The 16185-nt window shown below is 38.4% G+C and overlaps 1 long non-coding RNA gene across 2 annotated transcripts; it reads left to right on the forward strand.

Moving 5' to 3' along the window:
- The first annotated feature begins 1800 nt into the window (after window positions 1-1800).
- LOC107771568 (uncharacterized) lies at window positions 1801-14700 on the forward strand. Of its 2 annotated transcripts, none has more exons than XR_012708438.1 (2): window positions 1801-2129; window positions 14489-14700. It is a non-coding gene; the product is annotated as an uncharacterized LOC107771568 (long non-coding RNA). The 2 variants fall into 2 exon arrangements; XR_001644841.2 differs by lacking the exon at window positions 14489-14700 and adding an exon at window positions 3354-3850.
- Window positions 14701-16185: the final 1485 nt, after the last annotated feature.

Genomic DNA, 16185 nt, shown 5'->3' on the forward strand with positions numbered 1-16185 from the left:
CCTCTACATCTGCATAACGCTAAGCATTGGCCTCATAATTTGCATAGGGCTAAGCACTGCCCTCATTACATTGCATGAAGCTAAGCTCTGCCTTTCTTTACATCGGGCTCTCTACATCGGGCTAAGCACTGCCCTCATTATATTGCATGAGGCTAAGCGCTGCCTCCGTCATTGCATAAGGCTAAACACTACCTTCATTTGCACAGGGATAATCACTGCCCTCATTATTTGCATAGGGCTAAGCACTGCCCTCATCTCACACAAGGCTAAGCATTGCCTTCATTTATTCTCGCATATGGCTAAGCATTGCCTATTTCCTCTATTGAACAATCAATATCGCCGCATCTTTGCATATCATGGGCTGAAATATCGCCACATTGTCCGAAGGCATCATCTTCATAGCCTAAGGACAATATTCCATGGCCTAAGGATCTCAAAGCTGTATATCATTATTCAAAGGCGTCATAGTCCAACGGCACCATCCTCATGGCCCGAGGACACCATTTCATAGCCTGTGAATCCCTTTATTATATGTTTCATGGCCCAGGATGTCATGGTCTAAGGACATCATCCCCATCGTCTGAAGACAACTTTCATGGTCTAAAGGGAATTTGCATCAAGTTTAAATATTTTCAGTAAATTACATTCATCCTATTAATGCTTACATGTGCTTACATACTAATTATCTTTTGTAGCAATACTTGAAGTTTGCAGGTACAAGGCACAAAAAATCACAAGAAGTTTTGTTCTCAAACTGGGGCAATTTTCGCTTCCAGTATCTCTCTATTTTTTATTTCTACTCAATTCTAATATCATCGCAATTTCATACTGGAATTTTTTTTTTAGAATTAACATTTTCTTCAAGTAGTTAGCGTGCCTTTATCCTCTTTATAACATTCATTTTCACCACTTACTTATCTTTTTCTCAATCTTCTCAACCGTCTTCACTTTACTTAGAATCACATTACTTCTCAATCCTATTTTTACCATACGCTTCTATTTTTATACGATCATAATATCCAGTATGATCATAATTCAATACTGGGGCAAATTTTTAGGGATTCATGTCCTTCCTTAATCTAGAACTACACACGGCCTGATTCTCGTAAAGCCCGAGATATGTAGGCATCTCAAAAACCAGAGTTCGTCCACAATATTTTTCAAAACTCTTATTGCCTTTTCTTCTTACACAAATATTTCATCAGTCGGACAAAATTGGCTACTACGTCAATTTCTTTGCCCGGCAACTCTTTTATCATTCTCGGGCAAAGAGGACAACTGTTGACACCCTATTTTGTCCTTATATACCCGAATTTATCCTACTAAGCTGCTATTTTATTCAAAAAGGTCATAATAATATTTATATTTTTTTCTAAATACTACTACAAGTTTATCACAATATTTTTCATCCTTATTATGACATTCACTACATATTTTGTTATTTATAAGCAATATTCGGTAATATAAACCTGATTTGTTTTAACTTGTTTATGATTTATATATAGTAGTTAATTACTACTATTCTTCTTCTTCTTCTTCTTCTTCTTCTTCTTCTTCTTCTTCTTCTTCTTCTTATTATTATTATTATTATTATTATTATTATTATTATTATTATTATTATTATTATTATTATTATTATTATTATTATTATTATTATTATTATTATTATTATTATTATTATTATTATTATGTCTCTTTAATTAATTTAGCAGCCCATAATCTTTGTTGGCCCAAATTTCACTCATCTAACTAATACTTACTCTGCCAACTAGGTCCAAACCCACCTTGCCAGCAAGCATCCTAATAACATTTAGCCTTTAAACCAAATTATTTAAAATTTCCTACAATTCCCAAATCATCGTCTTCCACGACAACTTCGCAGAACCCCACCTACACCTTTCGTTAATTCTTTTGATTTGTTTCTTTATGTATGTTTCTATCTTCTTACTTTCTTTCCTTAATTGTTTTCATCTTCAAATTTGTGAAAAAATTTCGATTTTTACTTCCTTTTAGAGCCGAGATTTTAGCCCCAATTTTAGCTCAAGCCGCTGTCATGATTGGCATGCTCTTCTTTCCATTTCGACATTCGCAGATTCAAGTCAATTGGATGAATGTGGACAGATTTTCGGGTAAGTGCTTCACCTATTCTTCGCTTTCTTGTATTGATTAGATTGTAATTTTGGAAACTCAATTACCAATATTCTCTTCTGATTTTTTGGTTTGTGAAGAAGGTTACTTTTCTAATTTTACTGATTATGTAACGCAACGTTTCCAATAATCATAATCTCTATCTGTCAAAATCAATCATCAAACGTTCATTTTTTACTCCAATTTCGCTTCAATCCCCAAATCCTTGCCTAACGAGAATTTTGATACACGATAGTATGATTCTTTTCTATTATAGGGACACACTCTTAAGTCTAATTATTCTCTACTATAAATACTGACTAGTTCTATGCGCTAAGGGGGATTTTTCATGAATTATTTATACATTTCTACCACAACTTATAAGTATACACTTGATTCATCTCTATACCCCCTTTTTCTACTACGGCATATGGGTTATAGTTACACTTTATTCACATCTGCTTGCAAGGCTTGCGACTGAACTTTCACATCCCTACACTACATATTCAACCGATTGATCATTGCTTTGATTTTCTCTTTCTAGTTTCTGTCCTTGCACTATTATTTCGATTCCGCTATTTTATTACTATGCTGGCTGCAAGTCAAAGCAGAGATTAGCTTTCTCTCATTACTGGTACTGCTATTGTTGCTCCTCCATCAACACGAAACTTGATTGGTGTTCATCGAGACCTTAGAAAATACAAAGTTGTCAAGAGCTTGGGGCTTTCTGCGCTTACTTCATTCCGGTGGTTATAGCTTATATTTCAAATTTAGTACCAATACATATATGGTTTTCTTTACTTTTTCGATTATTCGCACTTGGCAAACAGGTAAGTTTCTTGCCTCTCGCATATTACTTTTTCTCTATGTGCAGTTGTGTGTAGATTTGTTCTTTTTTTTATATGTTCGAGTGCTCTTAAGCATTCTGCTGGAAGAAACGAGATGTGTCCCCTTGTCTTTTGCATTTTTTACTGTGTGTATGCCGAATGTCAGATTACTTTTCTTTTTGTGTCTTTGGTTCGGCTGTGCGGATGTGAATGCTTTAAGCATTCTGTTTGGAAGCAAAACAGGTTAGTACCTCGTCTTTCGCTTTCAGTCCCGATGTGTAATAAGAGTAGTCGGACTTATGCGACCTAATCTGAACGAATCCTCTATTGTGTAGAGATCAAGTGTATACATTTATGTTTCACATGCTTAAGAATTTTAATCACCTAATCATTTTCTAGGATTGAACTAATTAATGGCGACAAGTGTGAATTTCATACCCAACAAGCAATTCATGAGTTCTGCTAAGATGCCCCCTAAGGTGAATAATAACAGTAAGACATACTTTTTGTTAAGGCCCAAGTCTAGTAACATCCTGTATTTGTTCTTGCGATTTGAATTTAGCTCGAAATCATGGAAAGCCTTTTTTGAATGCATAACGATCATGTTTGTAGGGAAATACATCGGTAATTAAGCCCGAAGTCTGCTTCTATGGTAAATTAACCTGCAATATATGTCTTCTTTGTGTAAATGGGGCATATTTTTGATGTTTGAGTCAAGTTGGGAGTCGCATGTGATTGGGAAAGCCAAGATGATTTGTTTCGAAGTTCATGTTTGCCTATTTAGTTTCTCGAACTCTGGATTGTAAACTCTATTCAATTGGCATGTAATAACTTGATATGATAATGAATTGGGGACTATTGGGATGGAGTGACTAATTGCTCTCTGTGTTTCTTGACCTTTTTTAAAAAAAAGTTTAAATAGCATCTCTATTATAGTACCTATTATAGCTTAGCAGATACATCTAGCTATAAGATAAAGAAGCTTTTGTCTAATTCTATGCTGAACAATGGCTCTCGTTCGTGATAGTAATATAGGTTTTTGAAAAACACCAAGTTTTCTGCATTTTGCTACTCAAATCTTTTGTAAATATTTAACAAACATCTCAAGTGTTGAAGCTTCTGGGCCACTTGCATAAAATGAGTAGAACCTATTCCATATATTGTTGAACTTCATTTTTCAGAGAAAAGAAATAAATTTTTAGTACCTAACTAGAATACATCTTTGGGCTTGTCCAACTATTTCTTCTCCCTTATCATAATGCTTGGGCACGTTACCTTAGCATTTATCTCAATGATCAGTTCTTTCAATTTGAATTGCCCAGTTCATCTCCTTGAATAAGCTTTGATCTCCTTCATTTTACTACTCTTACATCTAATACCTACTACATTCGTGTTTATTATTATCATGCCTTTGAATCTTAAAATTAGAAAATTTCACTATATCTTAAGAGCTTATTTTCTTACTATACTAATTATTACTTGTTTACTTAATTAATTCGGAGGCCTACGTGAGCCCTTACTTGCCTTATGTGTTACTTGGTTAAGTCCTAATGTGCTCCCTTTTATGTGACGCTAATAAGAATAGAAATTGAAACCTGAGCTTTTCTTTAAGTCTAAAATTTCCCTTTAGATAGTGTCCAACGCCTCCTGGACTATAGGAAGGGACAGGTAGTTTTGAATTAAGACGTGATTTAGAATTAATTAGTGCGTTCTTAGGTTAACAATTTAAAGATAGTAATGAGAGTAGCGGACATGATACATAAATTGCCCAAATAGTCATTGCACTTTTGGCTATAAAAGTCTTAGCAGACTTTGCTCGAGAGTTGATATGTTAGGCTTAAAAACTTAGGTCCCCCTTTAACATAATCAATTAGTCTTTCATAAAAATATTTATTACAACTCTTACATGTTTTTATTCTTTTCATGATCAGATTTAATTAATTTATGTGCTTTCCGTTGATGTGCATATTTGACCACCTACGATTAATTAACAATTTAGCAACCTAGTTTAACTTAATAAATCCTACATAGTGTATAATTCGGTCGGGACCCACAGTTGTGGACCTCTAAGAGTGCCTAACATCTTCTCTTTGAGGTAATTTGAGCCCTTACCCGATCTTTGGTGACACAGACTAGTTCAAACAGAGTTATTTACAAGTAGGTGCCCTAACGCACCTTAAAAACCGTTAAGTGGCGACTCTCCTCTTTTAATACCCATTTAAAAGAGTTGTCACCATGTCGAAGCCCGCTTTCGCGAGAAAATGGGGCGCGACAGGAGTATTTGCATCCACATCTCTCACAAAAGCCAAATATGACAAATACCCCTTCCTAACCATACGCTGGGTTTTCAAATAAGAAATTACCCTGCTGTGAACCTGATCTAGAGAACCTCTCCATTCGACCTTCGACAACCCTGGCATCACCAACGTCACGTTTTTTGCGTGACAGTCCAGAATAGCATGACATGGAGACAACCAATCTATACCCAGGATTACATCGAAATCAACTATAGTAAGCAGTAAGAGATGAACTCTAGTCTCTAGTCTCCCAATAGTTACCACACAAAACCGATACACATGGTCCACGATAATAGTATCGCCCACCGGCATAAATACACAAACAGGTGAAACTAAGGACTCACGGGGCATATCCAGATAATGAGTAAAGTACGATGATACATACGAATAAGTGGAACCAGGGTCAAATAATATAGAAGCATCCCTGTGGCATACTGAGACAATACCTGTGATCACTGCATCTGAAGCAACAACATCTGGCCTGGCAAGAAAAGTATAGAATCGGGCCTGACCGTTACCTGATCGGCCTTCTAGATGACTGAGCCCTACCCCGAGCTGGCTGGGCAGATAGCAACTGGTACAAAAGTAGTAGTTTGACTCCTCTACTGAACTGGACCTCGAGTAAGGCGGGGAAAAAATTTTCTCACATGACCCAACTCTCCATACTCATAACACTTCCTCTCGAAGAATGGTGGCGAGTTCTGAGGCGGACCTCCAGAACCGGAATAATTACTAGAAAAACCTTGTATAGATGATCCCTGAACTGAAGGAGCATGGGGCGTACTCTGGGCTGGAAGGGCATCGAAAGATGACTGACCCTGATGAGAACTGTATAAACCATGGCTGGATGATGCACCACAGTGAACTAGACGACCCCTTTGAGCGTGTATGTAAGAAAGACCCCTACCGCGGTAAAACTGACCCCCTGAAGGGACACCGCTGAAACCACCTGGTCCACGAGACCTCTTGGCCTCCCTCTATCCACGTTCCTAGCTACTGACCATTTCTATCTGCCGAGCAATGTCAACTACCTCATCAAAAGTAGCACCAGATACCCTATCCCTAGTCATAAGTAATTGTAGCTGATATATGAGGCCATCAATGAACCTTCTAATCCTCTCCTATCAGTGGGAACCAACAAAACTGCGTGACGAGCCAACTCAGAAAATCTCATCTTGTACTGCGTCACAGACATGTCATCTTGACGTAATTGCTCAAACTGCCTGCGCAACTCCTCTCTACAAGACTACGACACAAACTTCTCCAAAAAGAGAACAGAGAACTCTTGCCATGTAAGTGGTACTGCACCGACTGGCCTGCGTCTCTCATAATCCTCCCACCAACTAAAGGCAGCTCCAGAAAATTGAAAAGTAGCGAACGAGACCCTACTGGTCTCCAAAATACCCGATGTCTGAAGCATCCGCTAGCATTTATCTAGAAAACCCTGAGCATCCTCTGACTCAGCACCGCTAAATGATGGAGGCCGAAGCTTCCCAAATCTCTCAAGTCTCCTCTGCTCATCATCTACCATAATGGGGACTACTGGGGCCTGAGCAACTGCAGCTGGCTGAATTGGTAGTGCCCCCGGTATCTGAAGTCCCTGCACTACCTGATCTGGAGTACGAGCAATAGGGGTATGAGTACCTCCCCCGGCCTGAGAAGTGGAAGGTGCGGCCTGAGCCGAAACCACCTGAGCAAGGCCAGTGCAAACTGTCAATATCTAGGCCAGAGCCTCCTGAAAGCCTGGAATTACAATGGGCACAACTGGTACCTGAGATGGTCCTGTCGGCTCATTTATATATAGAATCTGCTCCTGAGCTGGAGAAACCGATGGTGCTACAGGTGCTGCTCCAACTGCTGTACGAGCTACACCTCGAACTCTACCTCGGCCCCAGACTCTACCAAGGCCCCGGACTCTCACGGCCATAACTGATGGTACTGGTAGCTGACTATCCGATCCGTTAGTACGTGTCCTCACCATCTGTGAGAGAATATAATAACAGAAATTTAGTTTCCAGAATCAACAAATTCGCACGACAGAATACAAGAAAGTAAAATTTTTCCAAGGGTTTGACAGCCTCTCGAAGATAAGTACAGACGTCTGCGTACCGATCCTCAAGACTCCACTCAACCTGCTCAAGAATCGTGAGACCTATATAACCTAGGCTCTAATACTAACTTGTCACGACCCAAAATCTCACCTGTCGTGATGGTGCCTATCTCAATACTAGGCAAGCCGACAATCTCAATAAACCACCATATCTTTTGAGTTTGAAAATATAATAATTAAATTCAGTGGAAGAAATCTCACAAATACAAATATAAACATTCCCAAAACCCGGTGTCACTGAGTACATGAGCATCTAAATGAATAAAAAGTCTGACTGATAAAAAAAATCGTTGTTTGAAATATAGAACAGTAAAATAACTAAACAGGAAGGGAATCAAGTCCGCGGACGTCAAGCAGCTACCTTGATAGTCTCCAACAAAAGTAATTCTGAAATCTAGCAGCCGTCGTATCCGGAAGCATCTGGATCTGCACACGAGGTGCAGATTCTAGTATGAGTACAACCAACTCAATAAGTAATAAAACTAACCTCTCGGTTGAAAGTAGTGACGAGCTCTGTGAGTACAGTCCAGTATAAATAGTGGTACCAAAATGTAGGCATGTTTTCAAGTTCAACAGTTAAACTCATTACAAGTGAAATGGATCAATACTATATGATATGAGGAATATGACATCTCAGTAGAAAGGCCTCATGTAAATACTAGTCACAAATTATTCGGTCACTCAATACTGTTTATGGCCAATCCAGCCCAGGTATATTCCGTCCCGTATATATATACACATCAATTGACAACCAGTTACTCAGTACCGTATAAGGCCAATCCAGCCCTGGGTAATTTATCCCCAATGTAAATTATACGGACAAGATCCATGTCCAGGAAAAATTCATCACTACATATAAATAAGTAAGGTAAGTCCATGCCCTGGGAAGTCCATCCCGAATATATATAATCATCTACGCTTACTGGGGTGTGCACAGACTCCGGAGGGGCTCCTTCAGCCCAAGCACTATATAAAGCCGATATGGCCTACTACGGCGTGCAGTCCGATCCCATAATAATAATAAAGCCTATAAGGCTTGCTGCAATCGGGCATCTCCTATCCATATAATAATAATATATATAAAGCCAATATGGCCTACTGCGGCGCGCAACTCGATCCCATAAATATCCTCACAATGGATGAATATGACTGAGTGTGAAATGTACATTTTTAAAACAATTAATTCAACATCAACACAACCCCATCGATTTTAAAATATTGGCACGTAGCCTAAACATGATCTTTAATAAGAGCCTCAGCTCAATTTCTCTAACACGTGGGAAATGTTCAGATAATAACATGATTCTTTAATTTTTACAACTTCACAGAATTTATTTAAGTCACAATTTTAATGGTGCACATCCATACGCTCGTCAACTATCGTGTGCGGCACCTCCAAACAATTATTATAACAACAATTTGGGGATTCATACTTTCAGAACCAAGTTTTGAAGTATTACTTACCTCAAAGCCGCGTAATTTCTTACTCCGCTATGTCCTTGCCTCGTGAATTGGTCCCTAAATGTCCCGAATCTAGCTATAAGCAGTGCAGTATAATCAATATAGGCTAAAGGAATCAATTCCACAAGAAAATACGAAATTATAGCCAAAATTTGAAATCGTCTCAAACACCCCCCGGGTCCCATGTCTCGAAATCCGACAAAAGTCACAAAACCCGAAAGCCCATTCACTCACGAGTCTAACCATACTAATTTTACTCAAATCCGATAACAAAATCCCATTCAAAACCTCAAATTTCTAGTCCAAGAACTCTTCCTCATTTTTCCCAAATTTCCATCTCAAAACACTAATTAAATGATGAAAACAATGATATATTCGTGTATATTGACCAAATCCGAGTTAAAATCACTTACCCCGATGTTTTTCCTTGAGAATCTCTCAAAAATCGCCTCTCTCCATGCTCCAATTTATCAAAAATGAAAAAGGGACGAAACCCCATTTTATAACTTAAATTTCTGTCCAGGCGCTGGCCTCGATTTTCATGACCTCGATTTTTCTGGCCTCGATTTTCATGACCTCGATTTTCCTGGTTTCGATTTTCTTGATCTCGATTTTCATGACCTCGATTTTCATGACCTCGATTTTCTGACTTCGATTTTCATGACCTCGATTTTCATGACCTCGATTTTTCCAGCAGAAGTTTCTAGCAGAAAAATTCCAGTAGCTGTTTTAGTCTAAATTTTGATCCGTTAACCATCCGAAACTCACCCGACGCCCTCGGGACCTCAACCAAATACACCTACAAGTACTAAAACTTCATACGAACTTAGTTGAAACCTCAAATCCCATAAAATAACGCTAAAATCACGAATCATACCCCAATTCATGCTTGAGAAACTTAAGAATTTTCAACTTCTACATTCGATGCTGAAACCTATCAAATCAATTCCGATTGACCTCAAATTTTGCATACAAGTCATAAATGACATAACAGATCTATTAAAATTGTCAGAACTGGATTCTGACCACGATATCAAAAAGTCAATTCCCCAGACAAACTTCCCAAAAATTCAACTTTTGCAATTTCAAGCCAAATTCTATTACGGACTTTATAAAAGAATTTCGGACACGCTCCTAAGTCCAAAATCATCATACGAAGCTATTAGAATCATCAAAACTCTATTCCGGGTTCGTTTACACATAATTTGACATACAATCACTATTTTAACTTAATTTTAAACCTTGGAACTAAGTGTTACAATTCATTCCTAAAACCTCACCGGACCCAAACTAATCACCCCGGCAAGTCACATAACAACTGTGAAGTATAAATTGAGCAGTGAATGGGGGAATGGGGCTACAACTCTCAAAACGACTGGTCGGGTCGTTACAGCAGTCAAAAGACACTTTCCATCCATTAATTTCAAGCTTTCCAACAAACTTCAATTGATTCTTCCTCAAACCCGACCTTCACAATGATTTGAATGCAAAGATTATTAACCTCCATGGGTATGACTATTCTAGTTCCACATGAATTTTGCTCGAGCTTAATTCCAAAGTGTTTCGATTCTTTATTCATCCTCAAAAGTATCTTGTTCTCAGTTATCCAGTTCAAAATTAAATCAGTTACTGGCCAAAACTCCACATGCATGTCATGTCACTAGAACTAGCAGGAAAAGAACTAAGCACAGAATGAAACAAAAAGGACAAACTATATTTCATTGAATAACAGATAGAATGAGAGCTGAAATCTGGGTTACAACCCTGTATAACCCATATAACAGAAAAGACGACAAAATAAGCTACCAAGACTCCTCCCTGGCTAAAGAGGAGTGACTTTTCAGTTACCAAGCGACATCTTAGCCACGGACTAGCACATAAACATTACTACGACATTCAACCATTTTTATTTCTATGGATTGAGCACTTAAATTTTGACTTTTGATCAAACCGCCCCCATATTGACTATCAGATTTTAGGACTTACAACATGGGAACTTTCACAGTAACTAATTTGCCAAAGGGCTTGGACTGTAATGACCCGGTTGGTCGTTTTGAGAATTTAAGTCCCGTTCGATGGCATAAGGCCCTGAGCAGCTTCATATTATGTGTATTAACTTGCGTGCATGGTTAAATTCAGTTACCGGATGTTTCAGAGTGATTTGGGACACTTAGTCCCTAAAACGGAAGTTTAAGTCTTAGGATTTCGACCGTAGTCGGAATTATGTGAAGACGACTTCGGAATGGAGTTTCGTCGGTTTCATTAGCTCCGTTGGATGATTTTGGACTTAGGAGCATGTCCGGACTGTAAATCCGAGGTCTGTAGCTGATTTAGGCTTGAAATGGCAAAAGTCAAATTTTTGGAGTTTTGGACCGGTAGTGGAATTTTTGATATCGGAGTGGGAATCCGATTCCGGAAGTTGGAGTAGGTTCGAAATGTTGAATATGACTTGTGTGTAAAATTTGAGTTCATTCAAACGTGGTTTGATAGGTTTCGGCATCGGTTGTAGGAATTTAAAGTTTCAAGTTCTTTAAGTTTGAATTGGAGGATGATTCGTGATTTTAGTGTTAGTTGATATAATTTGAGGGCTCGACTAAGTTCGTATGGTGTTTAAGGATTGGTTGGTATGATTGGTTCAGGTCCCGGGGGCCTCGGGGTGAGTTTTGGGTGCTTAACGGATTAAAAGTTTAATTTGTGTAGCTGCTGAAGTTTTCAGGCATCTGGTATTTTCGCGCCTGCGGTGAAGAGACCGCAGATGCGGGAGCGTACGTGCGGAGAGGCACGCGCAGAAGCGGAAAAGTAGAGGAGTGCCAGGGGTCGTAGGTGCGAGGAAAATTCTGCATCTACGATGCCCGCATGTGCGAAGATGGAGGCGCAAGTGCAAGAAGAGCTGGACTTGGCAGTCTCCGCAGGTGCGGAGAATTTGTGCGCATCAGCAGACTCGCACGTGCGGAGATGGAAGCGCAGATGCGAGAATTGCGAGTTGGCCTGGGGTCGCAGGTACGAGGAAGTTCCGCATCTGCGATACTCGCGGATGCGCAGAAGGCTCGCAGGTGCGGAGGCTGTGGAAGTTAGTGACTTCCGCAGGTGCGACTGGTTAAACCGCAGGTGCGGTAGGCGCAGGTGCGAGAAATGATCGCAGGTGCGAGGATCGCTAGGCAGAAAGGGGTTGGAATCGAGGGTTAGTTCATTTTTCACTCTATTTTTTAATTTTTAGCTCGGGAGAAGGCGATTCTTTGAGGGATTTTCAGAGGAATCTTGTGGGTAACGATTTCTTACTCGAATTTGGATTTATTGCATTAATCTATAGTTGTTTCTCCATTTAAATTCGGATTTTTGGGGTTGAAATGGGGAAAAATTGGAAGAACTTCTTCAATAAAGATTTTGAGTTTTGAAGGGAGATTTATAGTCGGATTTGAGTAATTCTTATATGGTTGGACTCGTGAGTGAATGGGTGTTCGTATTTTGTGATTTTTACCCGATTTCAAGATGTGGGCCCGAGTCGACTTTTTAGGGCGAATTTCGGAATTTTTGTTAAAATATTAATTTCATTGATTAGATGAGTCCATTATTGTTGTATTCATGTTATGCAATTGTGTTTGGCTAGATTTGGGCCATTCGGAAGGCATTGTGACCGATTGTTTTGAGCTTGGTTCGAGGCAAGTATCTTGCCTAATCTTGTGTGGGGGATTTTCTCTTAGGATTTGAGTCTTCTATATTGATTGTAGTCCATGTACGCGAGGTGACGAGTACGTGCTCGGACTTATTTGTGGAAAGTTGGCCTTTTAGGACTCTTAGGTCCTTACATTCACCGAGTATGAAGTTGTTCTTGATGTGATTAAGTCCCCCACCGAGTATGAAGGCATTGTGACCGATTGTTTTGAGCTTGGTTCGAGGCAAGTATCTTGCCTAACCTTGTGTGGGGGATTTTCTCTTAGGATTTGAGTCTTCTATATTAATTGTAGTCCATGTACGCGAGGTGACGAGTACGTGCTTGGACTTATTTGTGGAAAGTTGGCCTTTTAGGATTCTTAGGTCCTTACATTCACCAAGTATGAAGTTGTTCTTGATGTGATTAAGTCCCTATTTACTAGTTTCACCTCTACATGCTTTAATTAGAATTAATTGCTTCAGGATTCACTCTTATTGCCTATTTGACTCTTATTTGACTTAACTGAAGATTTACCTTCTCTATTGTCATGCTATCTTTTCATAACTACTTATCTTTATTTGGAATTAATATATCGTCCTATAATTGTTCTGTCTTAATTGAGGTTATGATTATTTTTCCGCTGCTTATCCTTATTGTTGAATATCCTTCGTAATTTTCTCAACCTTAAAAGAAGTTTAGATATCCTATATCTTAGTCGACTTGTTTTATTTGGAATTATTTGACTCGTGCTAGCTTCCCTGTTGTTGAGATGTGTATTGTGGGATTGTTGCTACACATTAGTTTTTCCTTGTTGAGTTGTTCTCTTTACACCTAGCATTCCAGACTGTGGTTATTCCTTGTGAATTGGTTCTACATTTTCTTATGATTTAAAAGTTCTTGAGTTGATTTATTTTTCGTACTTTTTATTATTGCCATTGTTGTATTTGTTGTGGTGATGCACGAGGTTTCTGCCGTGCGGTTGTTATCATTGTGATGCACGAGGTTTCTGTCGTGCGGTTGTTATGGGGTTGCACGAGGTTTCTGCAGTGTTATTGTTACTATTGATATGGGTGTTTGCACGAGATTTCTGTCGTGCTATTGTTACTATTGATATTTGCACATGCGGCGTGACAAGGCAGGATATATATATGTGGGTTGCGCATGTGACGAGACAAGGTGGGAACATTATTATGCACGTGTGGCGAGACAAGGCGGGCACTTACTTTATTATTGCACACGTGACGAGATAAGGTGGGCTATGTCGGGGATTGATTTGTGATGTCCTGGGGGCATTCTTGTTGTTGATATTTGTGAAGTGATATACATACCTGTGTGAGCTTTATCTTGTGAAAGCTGTGAGAAAATATCTTACGTGTTGTCCGTTCTTTTTCCTTATGCTTATTTGCTGATATAGACTATGGTAGGACACGTGCACAAACATACACATAGTTAAGAACTCTTATCGGATAAGAGGTGTTCTTGATATTGTTGAGCATAGATGCTCACCCTTGTTTACTTCCCTTCTATGTGAGAATGGCTCTATTGGCACGTGAGTTGTCAGTGCGGTTATGAGGGCACATGATGCCAAGTGTTAGGGTTCAAGTATTGAGACCCGTGAGTTGTGAATTGTCCGAGGTTCGGTTCCTCGTGAAGTTGTTGGCTAAAACCTGATGTAAAAGCGGTTGTAGTTGCTGCGTTATTACTTGTCCTTGTTGTATTTGTTATTTCGGATTTAGGTTGGGTTCCATTCATTTTTCTGTGTCATTTTTATGATATTTCACTGACACTGGTTGTTTCCTTCCTTATTGCCATTACTGTACTGTGAACCATATTGCATAGTCTTTATGTAGACATCATACTTCAGTTGTTTATATACTTGTATCGGTTTAGTTTATTAGACTAGTGAGTGTCTTGATTGTTCCTCGTCACTACCCCACCGAGGTTAGTCTTGATACTTACTGGTCACCGCTTTGGTGTGCTCATGCTACTCTTCTGCATATTTTATTTTGTGTAGATCCAGAAAATCGTTCGTTAGCTAGCTGTGTGGACTGTTGCTGCGGAGACTCAAGGTAAAGCTGTCGTTGCGTTCGCAGGCTTCGGAGTCACCTTCAACTTTTCGTTTTGCACTGTTTATTCTTATTTCTGGACAGTTGTATTTATAAGTTTTCTAACAAACACTCTGTAGAGCTTATGACTTATACTACCGGTTTTGAAAATTGCAAGAGATTCTATTTAAATAATGTTGTTGTTTTAATTATTGTTAGGCTTACCTAGTCCTTAAGACTAGGTGCCATCACAATACCCAAACGGAGGGAAAATTGGGTCGTGACATGGACGAATTCTCATGTCTCCCTATCATCACAGATCATCCAAGCAGAGCGTGTCTTGTTGCACAAAACTGGTAGAAGTCAGCCAACATTTGCCTTCATTTTTATCACCAACTTGTCTACTTGCTTTTTCATGATCTTGCATGGATCAACAACAATGGTACTTGTACCACTGGTTGAGATGCTACTTAATTTTTGAAGGATCATGGATTGATTAGTGTGACTTACCATTGCAAACCACCAAACCGACTATCTTTAACTAGCTTTTATTTCAAAACAACAAACATGTTAGAATAAACACTCTCTCTTCTTTTTTTCTCTTTTTTTTTTGTCACTCTTTTTTTCTTTTTTTTTTTTTTTTTCCAAAATCATTCGATCGAATCTGATGTGGGTTACCTACATATCATGTGGGAACATGAATCAGATTTTTCGTAGTTCGGGAAGATCAAGAATAACGTAAATAAACTAACTCTTTATTTAGATTTTGATTTTTTTTTAATTTTTGAAAGAAAGACTTATAAAGAAGAAAGAAAATATTTCTTTTTTTTTATTTTAAATTTCAACTTTTTTTTCCTGGAATTTCAAAAGAAAAACTTCTAAAGAAGAAAGGAAATATTTTTGGATTTTTGAACTTTTATTTTGAATTTATGAAAGAAATACTTATAAAGAAAAAAGATAATATTTTTGAATCTTGAATTTTCTTTTCAATTTTCGAAAGAAGAATGAAAATATTTTTGGATTTTGAGAAGAAATTAAAAAGAAAATATTTTTGTATTTTTTTAAAAATTGAGGTCTAAAAGAAAGACTTTCCAAAGAAGGAAGTAAAGAAAAATATTTTTGGATTTTTTGAAAATTGTGGGCCGGAACGGATGATGTTTGCATATGTATCGCACATCCGGTGAGAATCAGACCCGCTCAGTTCTGTTAGTTTTGAAAGAACAGAGGAAACATGCTTTTATAAGATACTGACTTATTTTGAAATATTTTTGGCTTGCATGTTGAAGATACTGGACCCTGAACCAGAGATTCTGGGTTCGATCCCCAGCGGAGTCGCCAGAGCTATCACACCACCTTTTTTCCGAGGGGATAGAGGGATTTTTTCAATTTAAGTGACATTATTCGAAATGAGATTATTTATTAATTCAAAGTCGCCACTTGGGATAATTATTATGGTGTCCCAAGTCACCGGTTTATTTTAAATCTCAATCGAGGAAATTTGACTATGTTTAAACCATCCAAACTATTTTAAACACCGGGTAAAGAATTTTATTAACCCGGGAGAAGGTGTTAGGCATTCCCGGATTCCGTAGGTTTAGCACGATTATTTTAATCATATATGGCTTAATTAATTTGTTTAATTACTTATTTTAGAACCTATGTACAT

This window comes from Nicotiana tabacum, chromosome 4, assembly GCF_000715075.1.
Source record: "Nicotiana tabacum cultivar K326 chromosome 4, ASM71507v2, whole genome shotgun sequence".
NCBI lineage: Eukaryota > Viridiplantae > Streptophyta > Magnoliopsida > Solanales > Solanaceae > Nicotiana > Nicotiana tabacum.